Raw genomic sequence first — 17,508 nt, forward strand, 5'->3', positions numbered from 1 at the left:
GCAAGGCAGAGTGAGGTCCTGGTTCCTGTGCAAAGAGGCTCTATCCCTGGAGTTGGCTGGACTGTTGGGGCATTTCCCTGGTTATGAACCACTTGGCGCGGTCATAGCATGCTAGTACGGATGAACTCAGCTGTCTGCGTTTGGTGGATCACAATTGGTGTCTGCATCCCAGAGTGGCACAGGGCATATTCAGCAGTGGTGGCGCACTGGCTTGATGTTTTGCGAGTGTTGAAAATTTGCAGTATCCATGGTTTTGTGCTTCCAAGCTTCAGAGAAGAGATTTGTTAGGGGACACATTCTGGTTGAAATGGAAAACTGGTCTCCTGTACGCTTTACCACACCTGCCTCTCCTGGCAAGTTCTGAAAAAAATCAAGAATGTCTGGTCCCAGGTCGTCTTAGTGGCTCCAGATGGAGCCAGGAGGGTGGGGGACCAGAGCTTCTGGGCAGGAGCATCTGCCCTCCTGTCAGGCTACCACTTTGAGAGGATCATTAATCACAAACTCCTTATCAAGCGTCTGTTAGAGTTGGGTGTCAGGGGCACTGCCTTTAAGCTGCTTAGATCCTTTCTCACTGACCGAGTTCAATTCGTGGAATCTGATGGTTACAGTTCAACAACCTTCGCTCTACCCTGTGGTGTACCACAAGGCTCAGCACTGAGTCCAACTCTTTTTAATCTATACGTTACTACTTTAGCTTCACTGATTAAAAGATTTGGGTTCTCAGTTGTGTCATACACTGACGACACTCAGATCGTAGTGTCGATCACAGAAGATCTTGACAGAGCTGGTTCACGGTTGCATGCAACAGATGGGCGATGGATGTTCAAGAATTGTCTGAAATTAAACTCCGACAAAACTGAGGTGCTACTTTTTGGCAATCACCCATCATTTTGGTCTCCAAAGTGATGACCTCAGGAAATAGGAGTTCTCCCAGTTCCTGTTCCTAATGTGAAAAATCTGGGAGTATAATTTGATGAAGCTTTCCTTTGTGGTACATGCCAATGCCATCACCTCCTCATGTTTCTTTATGTTTAAATCATTTAGGAAGGTTTGTCACTTCATTCCTTTGGACCATCGCAAGGCAGTGATCACCGTACTAGTCTTTTCAAAAATTGACTTTAGGTAATTGGCTTTTTCTGACTGCCCACAAAAAAGCTCTGCATAAGCTTCAAATGGTCAAAAATGCAGCGACCAGACTGTTTCTAGGGCTACCTAAACATCAGTCGGTCTCCCATTACTTCACTGGCTCACGGTGAGAAAGCCGGTAATGTTTAAGTCCCTGTGCATAGCTTTTATGGCCCTTCATCATGATGGCCCAGAATCCATCGGACAGCTCCTTCAATGGTACACCCCTCCCTGGACTTTGAGATCTTCTTCCCAGGCCAATCTGGTTATACCCAAAGTTAAGAAGGCCACTTGGGGAGGCAAGAGGTTTGCAGTGGCCACTGCCAAACTTTGGAACTCGATGCCGCTCAAACTAAAGATTACAAAAAAAACCTGCTTTCCTTTCGTAAGGCTCTTAAAACATAGCTGTTTAATAACTAGTACAGATCTCAAATTGTTCTTCTGTATGGTCTACCCATACGTTTGCTTTTACCTGCATCTCTTTCTGACTGTCTCTGAGTCCGCACCTAGACACCTACGCGTAGTAGTGCACTTTAAAACTCTCATTTTCATTTCATCTTCTGCCACAGCAGCAGGGCAGGGTTCTTCCACTGAAACTGCACAATCTACACCTCCATCCTGGAGATTGAGTGGCAGCAGTTGACTGCGTTTGATCTGCCAACTGAAGTTGTGGAGGTCATCCTGTCTGCAAGGCGAACCTGGCGCTGCAACAGATTTGGGCCTTGTGTGGAGTCCGTAACACACAACAATTACAAGCTAAACTGTCATATGCTTTGCTTGTTTTATCTTTGGTCCAGCAAGGCCTTGCACTGGCCACTATTAAAGCTGGTCAGCCCTTTTGACCTTTTACCATTTACCGGATCAACCATCCTTGTTTTAATCACCTATTGTGATGCGGTTTATCAAAGCTTTGTTCCCTCACAAAACGTTTGTGATGCCACAGTGGGGCATTAGCTTGGCCTTGATCTTCCTTATGTGTACACCCCTCAAGCCAGTGCATAACTGCTTGTTGCATCTTTTGACTCTAAAGACTTGTGTTTCTTATTGCAATAACTTCACCTTATCCCGAGTGAACCGAGTTCAACCACACTACACCACCTTCTATCCAGACAAGCTGCTGCTGAAAACTTGGTCAGCCTTCTTACCAAAAGTCGTGACTCCTTTCTATTTTGGGCAATCCATCACTCTTCAAGCATTCTTTGCCCCTCCTCGCTCATCGAAAGAATGGGAGATACTCCATTGGCTGGACACCAAAACCGCTTCAGGCTTTTACATTGATCATACCAACGACCATCTTGTCGACGGATCATCTTTTTGTTGGGCTCTCCAGATTGAGGAAGGCTGCAGAGAAGATGGCACTGTCAAGGTGGATAGTCGTTTAGATTGAGATCTACTACGCACTGACCAAAAAGCAGCCTCCAGTAGGCCTGAGAGCCTATTCCACCAGGGCTAAGGTTGCTACCACTACAGTGGCATGCGGAGTGCCTGTCCTTGACATCAGCCAGCCTGCAACATCAATCCGTTGTGATGGGCATTTCGCCCTCTTAGCCATACAAGACTTTTTGAACTGAGTCCACTTTACAGAACGTCCACAGTTGGAAAGTACTATTCTGGAATTACTCTATAGGTGAGGGATATGCAGTTTAAACCATCTATCAAAAGAGCATGTTACTTTCCTTCAATAACCCTCTTTCTGGTCGATACTCTAAACTCAGATTCCTCATGCTCTCGGCCCCCCCCACTTTCCTTTGTAAAAAGGTACCACATTAGAGAGCTGCATACTGACAATTGTTTTATACTCTTTGTCTGAAGGTGTGAAACAGGTCAAGCAAGAAACTGACATCAGCATGCAGGGGTGGAGCTTACATGCAGCTGCACTCTGTAATTTCTGGGACAGTACACGGGTAGCACAGAGCCACGTGTTGCCATAGAACGCGCAGAAGTATTGCTGCTAAAAGTTTCCAGATCCGGTTCGGCGCCTGAGGAATATTCTAAAGGTGAGAAGAATTGATGGGTGAACATGTCAATTTTATTTTTCACCCAGTACTACAACATTGATAAACAAAGTATAGCCCAACGACTACAGGTGCCCCTTCTGAACTTTACATTTACATGAAGTCCCCTGGTCAACAGCAGTAATGGGCTGCTGTTTACTTAACTTATCTTTAACAATTGAAATATGTTAAATAAACAGGAAACGTTTATTTAAAGGTTAATTGGTGGGAAAGAAAGCAAATAAGCAGAGTGTCCTGCAGCACTTAACTTTAGACCTCTTGCAGCAAAAGTGTAAAAATGACAGTCTCTCCAAAATTCAAACTTTGTATTTAATTAACCTGCAGAATCTTTTCACCTTAGTACATCCGATTAAATCTGTGCATCGAGAATTATTTATTTAAAAGTGTTACTTTTCAAACATGAATTTAGAAACATTATTACTTTCCCCACCCGGATAACAATGCCAATAGTGAACTAAAGAGGCAAGTCAGTTATGTGCACTGTTTGGGTGGGTTGGGTTCCTATTAAACATGAACAATATAGTTAAATAAATCAAACCCAGGAGAAGGTTTTGTACAGCGTCCTGTGTTTTGAGGCTCACTTATATGTGATAATGAAGAAAACTGAGGAAACGTGAAATAAAACAATTGCCTAGGTTCACTGAATTTGATACGGTGGGGAAGCTGAGATTACGACCATGTTTTCTGGTTTCACATTGTTCAATATAGCTACTAGGTGCATATGCTTCACTTACTCAACATTCACCAATCGCCCTCCCCCCACCCCTGCCTGACTACCACCCCACTGGCATCTATGCAGCCCTCGATCTCATAAGACTAAACTTTTTGGCCCAGGAAAAATGTTTGCGAGTACCTACATACTACAGCATGTTTCAAATTCAAACAATGGATCTCCAATATCCATTTACCTTGAGTGTGCCTCCGTTATCACATCTGTTTCCCATGATAATCATTGTGAATATTTCATCTTCAATATATTCCCTGTAATGCTATCAGTTACCACGTGTTCAAAGTTCTGTCAAACCCCTGATATATAGGGGCTAATCCTTAGCTATCCTATTTCTGTTGTCATATGGATGTACTACCAGTATCCATTTTAGAGTATTGAGGTCATGCCAGTTATACATCTGTTAGATGATCTTTTGTCTTACCACAAACCATAATCTACTCAAACTTCTGAGCAGCTACTCCATTTTTCTTTCCCCGTCTGGGGGAGAGATGCACGTCCACATACTTAGTTTGCTTTACTTACTTTAGTTGCTCACATCTCAAATACATATTTATTTTGATCTGTCTTTATGGCTATGCAGTCATATAAAAGTCTAAAACATTACAGTGTAGTCAGCAAAATATGCATGTTATTTGCAAATAAGAGACCACCGGTGACAATATTTGTGAGGTAGTTCACAAATGGCACTGAGGTACAGTCTGGACATTTGTGGTGTGAGCTCATAATATCGGTCTCTAGGTTTTACTATGCTCAACTACAAGTCTAGTATGCAGTCTTCGGGGGGAGGGGTAATGAGTCTGTCAGAGTGGGACCCATTATAATTGTAGATGTTTCAGAATCCGATGAGGACCTCGACCTACTCATAAGCACAGTAGTATAGGTGGGAGATCCATGAGGTAAAAGTGTGTAGTAGTAATTTTGCTCTTGTAACTCTGCTTGTGACACTCTCTTACCTAGAGAGGAAGCCCAAAGGCGCACTTTGTGGAAACACTGCCAGTCATACATATCGGTGTCAATTTCACATGTTAAATATGAGAATGATTCGAAACAACTAATGGAGAAAAATCCATATTGAGTATACCTATGAATGAATGGTTTTTAGGTGGAGCCTAGGCAGCGTGCATGCGCTGTCTTTCGACATGCTCTATCTACTTCTGTGGGCATTCACCGTGCCCATCACTTTTATTTCTTGCTTGGCCTGTCTTTTAAAATTCCTTCAATTTTTTTGGTAAATGCTTTACGTTTGTCCCGCCCTTTGGCTGTTTTGTTCTCACCCTGGAAAACTGACCCTGTTACATGTATTATTGCACGATTGGCCATATACGTTGGTGACTGTGCACTACTTTTTGTTTTGCCTCGGTTTTGTTAGTTTCGTGCTTATGTTCCAAGCTCTACTCCCTATCTCCGCAAGCTGCCGCGCATCTCTTTTTTCATTCGCCTCTTGTTCGTGCTGCATAGGTCTCACGTGCTCCTCCTGATGCAGAGCACATGCAAGGTCAGGGAGCAGAGAGATCGCGTTCACCAGAGAACATACGTTCACCTCACAATAACTGCGGCAAGAGCACAGCCTTGTGCTTTGGGGGCCCTTACCGCTGTATCCCTTGAGCCAACAGGTGTCAGGCCGGCAAAAACACAGCAATGGTTGCTAAGTCTTCTTTTGTTAAATCCATCTGGTTCCACATAGTACAGCACTCTGAATCTGCATGCGACAACATTGCAGAATGTGTTGACGGAGATGGGGCTATTATGGATGCCTCCCCAGAGGTGAAATGTCATTTCTTACATCAAAAACAGCTCGTTCCCAATTTCATTCTGTAATAGTCTCATTTGTCTGCTTGGTCCCCAAGCTCGCAGCTCCTCGCCGCTTTCCGAAGAGATGGTTAGTGTCCCTTGCTGTGACTATTGGTAGCATTTCTCAGGTCCTGTTTCCAAGTTCGCAGCCTCTGGATCCGCCTGAGATCCATCTTTTACGTGAGGCATTTAGCTTCCAATGGTTTGACCCTCACACTTGAAAGATGGCAGCTCAGCTGATGTATCACTCCACAAACTGCGCCTCTTTAATCAGCATTGTCTGTCCACAGCCCCCCCCCCTTACTCTTTTCATAAGAGTCAGCATGTCTGTCTGGAGCTGTTCGATGACTCCTCCACTCCCTCAAATCCGGAGTACGAAATGGGAACAGAATCACTTCTGGAGCCCACAGGTTACATAGGTAGGAATGAGGGAGTACATTTGGGGGAGCCAAGTCACCACACAAACGGCAATGCGAAGGCATTGTTTTTATACTTAGTCACACACATGGGAATTGATAGGTGAAAAGCGGACGATAGTTTAGAAGCGCTTCTGTATTTTATCCCTTCACTAAACACAGATGCCCGCATCCGGTGAAGTCTTGTGTTTCTGAAGCTGAGTTGTGCTTCTGGAATAACAACATACAACGTGAATTAGACCATCTCAAAGTAGTGGTATATTATACATAAGGGTATTGTGCAAGTCGAGTCTGATTTAAAGCACATGAAGAAAATCAGCATGTGATGAGTGGGGGGTTGGTGTTAGCACCATGTAATTACAATAATAATAGAAGGTCTACTAGAAATATGCGGCAGGGTAGGGCCAAATTATGCGGCAGGGTTGAGTAATTTGTGCAAAATTATGTTGTATAATGTGGAACATTGTTAGCTGTATCACTTATTTTGACAGTTTTACACTTGTTAAGTCTGTTTGAGAATTGGTAGTACCAGCTTAGCACCCAAATTTAGCAATAAGCAACAGAAAGGTGAGCAGTCAACCACAGGCATTCCACTCCAGTTCCACTGCCCCCCTCATCCCTCCCTCACACTTCCTGTCTCCTCTCTATACTGCCTGCTCACACATGCTACCTTTCTGTACCTCCTCGTGCTGTGCACTGGTCTATCTCCCGTCTCCTCCCCCTCGGGACCCTTTTCAACCGTCCCTCTCTCTCACACTTCTCTCTTGCTCTCTCACACAGTCTTCCCTCTCTCATATTGGTTCACTTGTCTTCAAGCATCGTTTCTTTCCTATGCCTTTTCAAAATGTCTGTCCCTCAAACCCATGCTCTCCTCCTCTTCTTGGGGTGTCTTCTGTGTACACAGGCACACCCTCTTTATGCGTCTATGGCCTGCTCTCCCCTTTTTTTCTCACACACTCTTTCTGCTCCTCAGTCTGGAGTTCATTCACCCCTTGTACACAATCTACCTATCCCTCTCTCTTCCGTTCAGTCTATTCAGTGCAGCTCTTACCCCTATCTATTCACCATACCACATAATTTCACTACACAAATACGCTACACACCACACAATTCCACGACAAACTATTCCAATTTAACTCACATAATTGCACTCTAATCCACATACATCCGCGCCACTCCATACCAAAACAATTTTACAACGCCAATAGCTCTAACTCTCGCAAGTGTGAGACCGATTGCATTGCAAATGCCTGTTATTTATTGTTGAACTTTTTTTTATTCATTCACTGTCCTAATTGATTAAATGGCCACATAGCTTCCTTAAATAGTAGCAAAACCACTGGTTTGTAAAGCAATTTAGTTTTCATCAGTTAGATTAAAGCCTACCACAAAGCTAAGCAGCTGGGCCCCCGTCCTTTGAAGTATCACGTGGTCTGTTGGCATGTGTACAAATAGATCATTTGCTGGTATGTTGATCCTAACGCTATTTTAGGTGATTTAGTTTCACCAGCATCCACATTGTTTAGAATGGACAATGGCTTTTCTCAGTGAGTTTGTATTTTAAAGAACCTATATCTCCCACATCCTCCTCAATGTGGGCAGACCAAAGCCCATCAAAGTATGTTTGTATTTTGTATTTCTTATGGCGATGACACCATTATGGGTGTTGGTAGTTTTCCTGCAACAAAAGAGTGGAGCAGTGAAAGAATATTAGCAAGGAGCCTAACAAAGGTTACTAAACAGGTAGGTCTTGTGCGCCTTTCTACTTTTGTTCGTCTATAAAGAATTTTATTTTTTCCAAAATATGAGCATTGTTGCAGAGGATATTGAAAAATCTGTAAACTGAGAGCCACGCAAATTTGAGAACAATCGTTTATCCACAGCAGAAGTTGCTTCTTTAATAGGGTGTATGGTAACAGTATTGTATTCATGTTATTGGGTCCACCGAGCTCTAGAGCGAGTTAGCTTTTCTAAAAAGCACAAAACATAGCCCGTGTAGGATTCATCGAGATCTAACTCCTACAGGGAGAAGCTACACCATGAATTTGGAATCTTCCTAGAGTACATATCAGCAAATGTTTCCTTGCTCAGCCTCCTCAACAGTTTCTCCTACAGATGACCGGGCTGCATGTAAGAGCATCATGAGTGGAGCTGTTACAAATTTCATTCTAACATGCCACACTTGGTTTATTGTTGAGACCTTACCTCCTTGACATCTTCCATACCTCTAATTCCTGATCCAGGGTTCAGTGGCAGAACTGTCAACAATGCTGTAAGTGCAGCGACAACGGGCCCTGGGGAAACGAGGGCCCACTTTAGCCGAATTATAGTTCTGTTAATATCCAACTAGGAAGCAGTGACCCTTTTCATTTCTTTTTTTGGGGCCCCTGGCTCCCTTGTTATGACTGACGGCAAAAGGGGTAGTTGTCGTGGCAATGTCCTCACTGTGGACTGTACTAGAAGCACCCATCATCGGCTGGGGCGATCATGTGGAATAATGATTAAAGAAATGCTGGTCACAAATAACTGGAGTCAGTCATGGAGCAAATAGATAATAAAACTATTTCTACCATTTCAGGAAGTGGGGAAAAATGAGCCCGAGAGTAATCTCGCCATGCACTCAAACAATGTAGTAATCGCAGCTAATCTCAGGCTTGTGGAACACAGTTACTAGGGTGTAGAAAATGTTTAGGCAGCTCTCAGAAAATACCTGATGGGCACAAAGCCCCCGCAGACCTCTGTGTGCGGAAGAGCCACAGATGTTTTTATTTCTGGATCTTTTTGCCAAATTACAGCAGATCCTGAATGTTGTAAACTAACACTGCCTTTCCAAAGCAGCCTTCTGTTTACTGGCGACCATTAACGCTCAAACTATATAATATATCAGACAGGAAGGTGATTCGTGCACCTTGCCCCTGATAATGTACCACTATAGGGATAAACATCCAGGGTTTCTTTTGCAGTCTCTCCATCCAGTTAGAATATACCTCCTGCTAGAGTTTGCCCCTGGTGTTCCATTTGAAGCCCCCTCTAACGGCTGGCAGCCAGTGGCAAAAATGCTTCAAGACCCAGTTCTGCTCATTTGTTGAATGACTAATGCTAAGCATTAAGAATCATTACCGGCTTCGTTATAACTGGAATGGCCGTATAACCTATGTTGATGCATTACCATGGAGGCCTTTAATTGAACAATAAAACCGTATGTATGTACAGTATTATTTCATGGATAAATAATTCTAAAAGTTTAATGTACAACTGTACTTTTACAATGCATTTCCTTCTTTGGTATTCATTTGAGCTTCTGATATCGGGGTGAGGTTTTGAATAATCACACAACACTGTGTACCTCGTGTACAATTTGCTGCTGTGACCTATTACATGTTCAGATTGCCATATACCGTAAGCCTTATAAAGAATAGATTTGAAAGCCATCCAGAAGGCACGATCATTTTGTAACCAACATTTCTATTTGAATGTTTGTTTCCTTTCTCCCAGCTGCTTGTATTTATTTATGAATGTGTTTGTTTATAGAAGCATATTTATGTAATGCAGACACAGCTATAAACTAACTAAGCACTACTATTGAAAGGGGTGGGCTGCATTTTCTGATACCTGGTGCTTATCAAGAGAAGAACTAACTGTCTTCTGGGATTTTCCCTCTTATTACTTAGTTTTCAATTCTGGACATGTCCTGGATATGTGTATGTTCTGATCACTAATTTATACCTTGACTTCGCCTACAAGTAGGGTGGTGTATTGAAAGCAACAGCCTTAAATATGACACATCAGGTATTGAAGGTGAGTCGAGCTTGCAGAGTGAGCAAATCTAGTTTTTGGAGTGAGTTGGTTTTGCTCAGACCCTCGAGGAGTCTTGCTGCTGCAATTAGGACACTTTTCAGTGGATTGAGTTGAGTGTCTAGAATGGCGCAACGTGTTGCCGCTCTCAAGGTGGTCAAGACAAGGGCCAGGTAATACATTTTAATGCGGAACCCCCCGGATCAAGAGAGACCTTTGCAAATACATGTGACATTTACATAAAGAAATGGTTATACTTTGTTGATAACTCAAGGAGTTGCAAATGTAGGGGTCTGGTGCAAGAGTGGTTTGGGAATGAAAAAATAGGAGAATTGCCTAGGATGGGGGACAGAATGGATTGCAGTGAAGCAGACTTCTTCAGTGTAGACTGTTACACAAGCCTGAAGTGAGCGAACTAGTAAAACAGATGAACATTTCTGTTACTTTAACATTTCTTCAAACTGATAACGCACTAGAAGTAGGACTTGCCACACAGACGTGGCAGCTAGCTAAAACCTCCTATTTCTCGCCGCTCAAACCTCCTATTTCTCGCCGCTCAAACTAACTGCATTTAAACAATTAAAGGGCTGCCTTTGTTCCACAAAGTCTACCAGGAGGAGTGTTTTGTGCAAGCATATTTCCACAGAGAGCATGAATATTGGTGAAATGGCACCTCGAGCTATTTTTGAGGAGACAAATCAGTAGCTAACGAAGTAAATTGGCATGGTACACAAAGCAGACATTCTGGTAAATTTAGAAGGGTCACTAATAATCCAAACATTCCTAACTTCGGTTCACACAAGCACACTGTTTGTTATTTATAGCATTTAATGTAAAGAGTGCCTTTCCCTTCATTAGGAGCACAATTAAACGCATACAAAAACTGCAATAAAGTAGAAATGCAGGAAGAACGAACTTAGATTTATCCGGTTTGGCAGATTTGCTATCAAAATAGATTGTTGTGACTGAAGCAAAATATCCCTGCACACACAAATGCTATTGACTGTTAAAAAATGCCCAAATCACCAACCCTAATTCTAGCCTCAGATTGCACTCAAAGTAATGTGTACTGAATGGGAGAAAGGGAATCTCATTGCTTATTCATATCACCAGCAGTGAAAATTAGTAAAAGCAGCAGATCACATCTTTAACTCCTCCTAACATTATGTTCCCTCCATGGATGTGGATAAGTACTATTGTGTGAATCATAGCAGGAAGAGTATTAATAGGGATCACGGTTTCTTATGTCTTTTAATGAGAAATAGTTTTATGTCACATGAATCTTTTGATACATAACCATGCAGTGATTGTACTGAAGACGAAATCCCAGTTTCTAGGCAAATACCAAGTTGGGAGTGAGATGATCCATTGCTAAAGAGGACAACCAAGACTAAGGCTCAATTTAAAGACTAAAAAAGACTAACATTCACAGGAAAGAGTATTGACCCCTCAAATGCTACTGGTAAGGAACAAAGCCTGGAGGATTCCACCTGAACAGATGGAAATCTGCCAAATGATCTAAACAGTTTCAGAGACCCAAAATCCATGTGAGATCTAGGATAGAAAGGATCACCCACTGTTCGCTATGCTGAAAGCAATAGAGGTCTGTAACAGCCCAAGCAAACATGTGGCTTGCAATCTTTTCCAATTGTTTCCTATAGTTCCCTGCTAATTGTTGTCTTTCCCATGTACTCTGCTGCTGACACTGTTAAGCAGAAATCTATGTGAGAGGCTGAGTATGCGTGTACACCCCAAAACTAAGTGTCCTGCTGCACTTAGCCTTTTGTGCTTGCTGTCATAATTTAAATGTATTGTCATATACATTTGCAAGGTCCTTTATATACGACTCAACCATGGTTGCTAGTCGATCGTAGTCTTGTCTCTATGTGAAACATATATACTCTTAAATTGCCATTTAATTCTAGTTGCCTGAATCCTGGTGCAAGCTTTTTGTCAGAAAGGAATAGATTTACCCAGTCATAATGTGACCTATTCTACTTTATTGGCAGCATGAGACGGATGTGTTTGCACTTGAAGGAGGAATGCACACTTGAAATAAGCACATCAGTAACATAGCAGTTTGTCTGGTTGAGGAGGCTGTTAAAGTGCTATATTGCTTTGAAACAGTTTTGTTTTTATCCAGGGTCCTGTGGATTTGCAGACTTACTGAGAGGAAGGATAACCAAGCTAACTGTTTGATGTGGACGGCCGCAGTGTGATTTGACTAAGAAAAAGGTAGGCATATTCCCTTCCATTTACGTAAATGCAGACGCTGCAGTGAGTGCTGCCATTTTTCCAGCTTGTTTTCACTGCCTATTAGCTGAACTCTATCTGTGGGCTCCATGCTCTTGGTTTATGCATGAAATCACACTTAGGCTTTTCTGTTAAATGTGCACCTCTAAAAGTCTCGAAGTAGCAAAGTAAATAAAACTATTCCGTGCAAAGTTAGCTATGTCCGTGTTTTGTTGTAAGATAACTTGTCGATATCCATCCTTGGTCAACATCTTCGTTCGACCTGAAGTTCACAGGTTGAAATTCTAGTGGCACTGACCTAGCATTTTGATTTTAGGACTAACTCTTTTAGTTGAATTTTAAAAAGATGGACATACAGCCACCTACATCACGAGGCCCTGCGGAGCCTATTAAAGGGTGAGAAAAGGATAATACCAACATTACAAATTATGGCGAGTATTAGCGCCCATTATCACTAAGAAATATCCATATTGGGTGTCTAGTAAGCAAGGTTATTGAAACATCTATCACATTCTCCAGTCCTCCGACATGACCATATAACCCCACCTCATTTATATATCGTTACCAGACATTCACGCCATAAAAGACCTAGTATATCAGTGACTCATCAGTATTTGAAACAGTTTGTTCCTCAGCAAAATTATGTATAACTTTTAGAAATTTGGGACAAGTTATCTCCTTGAAATCGGCCGATAGCACGTACAAACATGATATCCATATTGACTGAAAGCGGTCACCCTTGCACGCCAATCCAAGTGATATCTTTTTCAGGTCAAGTATATCTCACACTCTGTATAACATGGTCTATAAGTAGGTGTTTCTTCCTTGCCCCAGAGACACAAAATTGCTTGTTTAGCTGTTAACAGTAATAAAGTTATCTGTCAACCTTTTTGAGATTTAAAGGGATAGGCAAGGTAGTCTGCCACCCTGAGGATATACGCTTGGAGTCCTATCCGTCTGAGTCAAACAGCCAATTAACATTGTCAAGTTCTAAAATAGCACAATCTTTCAGATTCGGGGAGGCCATAATCTAGCATACTTGTTCAAATGACTTGATAGCCTGAGCATTATAGAAATGCCCCACTTGCTTACCCTTGGCTGTCAGCCATGTCGAGTATTGGCCTTGAATCATGCCAAGGAGGAAATCAGGATTTCCAATAAAGGGCAAAAAAGGAGATGGGTATGTGGCTAGCCTCTTCTTATACATGAGAGTATACCAAGAGGACTGTTTCCTTTGTAGGAGGAAAGAATATAAACCCCAGGAGCAGTACCGCCTAGGCAGCCAGGGTCCGATTTGGTCACCAGTGATAATGTGATCCATTAAATGCCAAGTCTTTTTGGTTACCTTCCTCCCACATTCAACCATAAATCTCAAATGGGTAGCATGATAGTGATTCGTAATGTTGGGAACCCACAGTCCTCCTTCGCTGGTTGGGACGTACATCGTTCGACTGGGGAGCTTTCTTACCTCCCCGTATAAAATTAGTCAATGTCCTTTGAATATCTCCTAGAATCTCCTTCGATGGTTGCAGGGGGCGAGATTGAGCTAAGTATCAGAATATCTGAAGGGTTGTCATTTTAACTACAGCAATGCTTCCCACCCAAGTAAAGCCCCCCCTTATGCCACCTCTGCAGTTGCAAATAAAGGGAACACAGAAGATCTTTGTAATTAGCACGGGATGCTTCCTTCAATGAGGAGAATATCTTGACCCCTAAGTAAGTAATGTGGTTTTCAGTCCAGGCTAGAGGAAGGGCTTGTTCGTATGGTGGCTACCTGCTCACTGAGGATGGCTAAGTTCGAAATCTGGAAATTTGTATATTTTAAAACTCGCAGCCATGCCAAATCCATTCAACTCCTCTAGAAGAGGTTGGAGTGAGTGCGTTGGTTCAGTTAGCATCAATAATACCCCTTTTCATATAGGCGTATTGTATGGTTCTCTTTGCCTGTAGTTATCCCCTTAATTTCTGGATTGGCCCGAACCATGTGGTTCCATATATAAAGTGATCTTGAGTGGGGACGTTGGGTAGCCCTGCCGCATACATCTCTCTTTGAAGTAAGGCAGAGGCATTAGCATACAACTCTACAGCCAGGTCTACATAACTGTTGTTTATCCATGCTATGTATTTAGTCCGAACCTGTAAGCCTCAAGAATGTTCTTCAGGAATGGCTAATGCACCCAGTGAATGCTTTTTCAGCATTGCTGGATAAGAATAAATATATATATATATTTTGCCTATGTGCAGGATTCAGGAGCACAAAAAAGTGCCTGATTTAACCCTTTAATCCCTCTGTTGTATTTTGCTAATCTTTATCACTTTATAATTCATTGGAAGTATATTGAAGTATAATGAAAATCTAGCCAAACCTTAGAACTTGACCCGCCACACATCCCCTGCAGCGATCTCAGACAGCGAAGCATGCCATCGTATTTGGCATCAATAGAAATGTACATCAAGAACAGTGCTTGCCAGCCGAATAATAGACAAACAATGGCAGTAAAGCACCCTACTTCTAATACAAAACAGCACATCAGTGATTACTTTAAATAAAAAAACGACATTTAATTATAGCCTTCCTATACTTCAGACTCCAACGACGGCTGGCCACCGTGGCAGATCATATAACCCTAATATTGTCCCTCAAAGATGTAGGGGCTTTTGTCAGGAATGTGCAAGACTTTGAAGCATTTATCTGCTTCATTATAAAATGGTAAATTTCCAATCCACAGCACAGAGTCCGAATACGCACATCACATCAACCTGAGGGATGTGCAGCATCTGTGTAAGTACCACCATAATACTCCAGAATCTAACCTGAGCTTTAGCAGGTTCTGTTACCTGCCCAAGGAAAACGGACATAAGACTGAATCAACTGCCACTCCTAGAACTATGATGATTACATCAACATCTCTTTCCCAAAACTGCTTTTCAATGAGTCAGACTCATACAATGTATATGAGATCAGCCTCATCCACCATACTGGCTCTCCACCTGCTATTAGAAACTTGGACTAGTATTGCAGGGTTCAGTAACTCCTCATCAGGAATTGGTAATTAATCAGTCTGTATCTTGCAGTATGAGAAACCTGATATTGAGAGTAGTTGCCTGGTTAACAGTCTTCAGTGCCACTCCTCATGCAGCTATATAGAGATCACATCTTGAGTTGATGAGCTTGTTGTAAAGTCCTTCTCAAGGCCTCTTCATGACAGGATGGAAAAAATAGAAGCGCACTCAGGGGCATTGATACTCCTGTGATGCTCTGTCAACACTGAGGCATTTGATATTCAAGAGATCATGGTCATCATCAAGACAATGCACCGGACTAGACTACATCAGTCAGACTTCTTCAATGTATAATCACAGCTTATTAGCCTTCCTTTATGCTATTGTTGTTTCAAATGTGTTTTCATAGCTGGCTGTAGCCACAAGACAAATTCATTGAGCCGTAGGACTGTGAAAGATAAATCTTCCCGCAGATTCATCACCTTCTGATTGCTCTTTTGAGGCCTCAGACTGGTCTGGAAAATGTATTCTCTAGCAATGACTGTACAGCACCTCTGGCCTTGACATCGCTGGGGCTTATTTGATGCCAGATGGCATAAGTTCCTTGTTTTCCATTCATTATCGATGCAATCCAGAGCTCTGTCAGGGTGTCTCACTGACTAATTCCTCTGCTATTTGAGAGCCACTAGGTCATCTATGGCCTCAAAGGACTTCAGACTTAAAACCTTGCAGATGATGCCATAAGATGTCAATTTTGGACACCTATGGTGACTCTATGTGGTGTCTAGGGTTGGAAGATGGTTCTGTGGCCTGTAACTCTTGCACCAGAAGGCCGTTAGGGAACAGAGGTTAAGGTATTTTTATTCTAGCCCCCACAGGGAGGCTTTTAAGTGGGCTCCCTCTCCCAAAGTCGAGTCACCTTTTAGGTAATGTTCGTGGAAGATAACTTTCTATTAAATGTACCACAGGAAGAAGTAGTTGTCCTCTTCCTCGAAGAAACAGTCCTGTTCGCAAGACCATTTGGAGCCTCAATGCTGTTGCTTGAGTCTGGGCTTTGCTTTGATGTCAGGCAAACCACTATCCGCTTAGTGCATAAATGGTTGACACTGGAGTTCCCTGGTCCTTTACCGACGCCTATGATGATTGAGGCCTCTGCTAGCTGAATCATTGCAGGCCAGCTCTTTAACCCTCTGGGCAACTCCACCAAGGGGGTAGAGACCAATTTCTGATTGCTTGGTAACTCTGGTGGGTTTGACCCTTGTGTCTCCTAATGCCGTGCCTCCATAAAGCCCTGAGCTTAAAGCAAAGTAAAAAAAACAGCAAGGGTGCCTGCCCCTTTTCATCCAAGGCCTTCTGCATCACTTTCGGAGTTGATCATGACGATGCCCACAGAGCCAACTTTTCTACCAGTCAAGAGTCGATTGGGCATAGTATTATCATAGGTGAACATTAAGCCAAATATTAACAATGAGCCCAAGGCCTGGGTGGCACATGATAATTCATCCAGAAATGAGGCATGGTGAGTAGATTGTATTGAACTGGGTGTATATAATAATAGAGACCTTTGGCATGCCTGGGAATGTGAGAGTCCAGTCTGTCTCAACCATGTCAATTGTGTACAGTAAGTGTAATCCAGTGTGAATCGGAAAACTTCAGCGCTCCACTCCCTACCCCCAAAAAATCTTACGTCTGTCTCAATGCTCCAGTCAGCTGGCAAAAGTTAAGAAGTGGCAGGAAGAAATATTGAAATTCTTTTTTATGTTATGTGAATTTGTAGAGTGCGGCTATTCAGCCATGAGGGTATCCAGGCGGTGAGTAGGGCAGACCTGAGGGGGTAAGAGTAGATCATGCCTGTTTGGTCAGGCAGAGCTATGTCTTGAGGTTCTTTCAGAATCCCATGAGGGATAGGGAGGTTCTGAGGTGTTTCGGGAAGTCGTTCCAGGACAGGGCTGTGAGGTATGAGAAGGAGCTTCTGTCGCTTCTAGTCTTCTTGGCGCACGGGATGTGTGTACTTGCCTGGACACAGATCAAAGGTGACTGGTGGGTTGATAGGTGAGGCCGTAGTTGAAGTCAGCTGGGCCAGTGTTGTTGAGAGCTTTGTAGGCGTGAATGAGTAGCTTGAACTTGTATCTTTCCTGGACTGGGAGCCAGTGGAGCTTTTTGAGGCGTGGATAGATGTGGTTATTTCACATGATGTTCAGGATGAGTCTGGCCGCTTTCTGGGTGGTTTGGAGTCCGCGTAGGACATGGGCTGGGATTCCGACGTAGAGCGCATTTCCATAATTCAGTCTACTTGAGATAAGAGCCTGGGTCACCGTTCATCTGGTGTTCTGTGAGAACCACTTGAAAATCTTGCGTAGCATTTGCAGGACGTGGAAGC

The 17,508-nt window shown here is 42.9% G+C and overlaps 1 protein-coding gene across 3 annotated transcripts in view; it reads left to right on the forward strand.

The window, feature by feature from the left end:
* The window catches only part of LOC146829409 (transcriptional regulator Kaiso-like), a 326,544-nt gene that overhangs the window by 234,158 nt on the left and 74,878 nt on the right, over window positions 1-17,508 (forward strand). For all 3 annotated transcript variants that reach the window (XM_085608093.1, XM_085608092.1, XM_085608095.1), the window contains one exon: window positions 12,016-12,107. The gene's annotated coding sequence lies outside the window, so the exon portion shown is untranslated. The remainder of the gene's footprint in view (window positions 1-12,015; window positions 12,108-17,508) is intronic.

This window comes from Triturus cristatus, chromosome 5_2, assembly GCF_964204655.1.
Source record: "Triturus cristatus chromosome 5_2, aTriCri1.1, whole genome shotgun sequence".
NCBI lineage: Eukaryota > Metazoa > Chordata > Amphibia > Caudata > Salamandridae > Triturus > Triturus cristatus.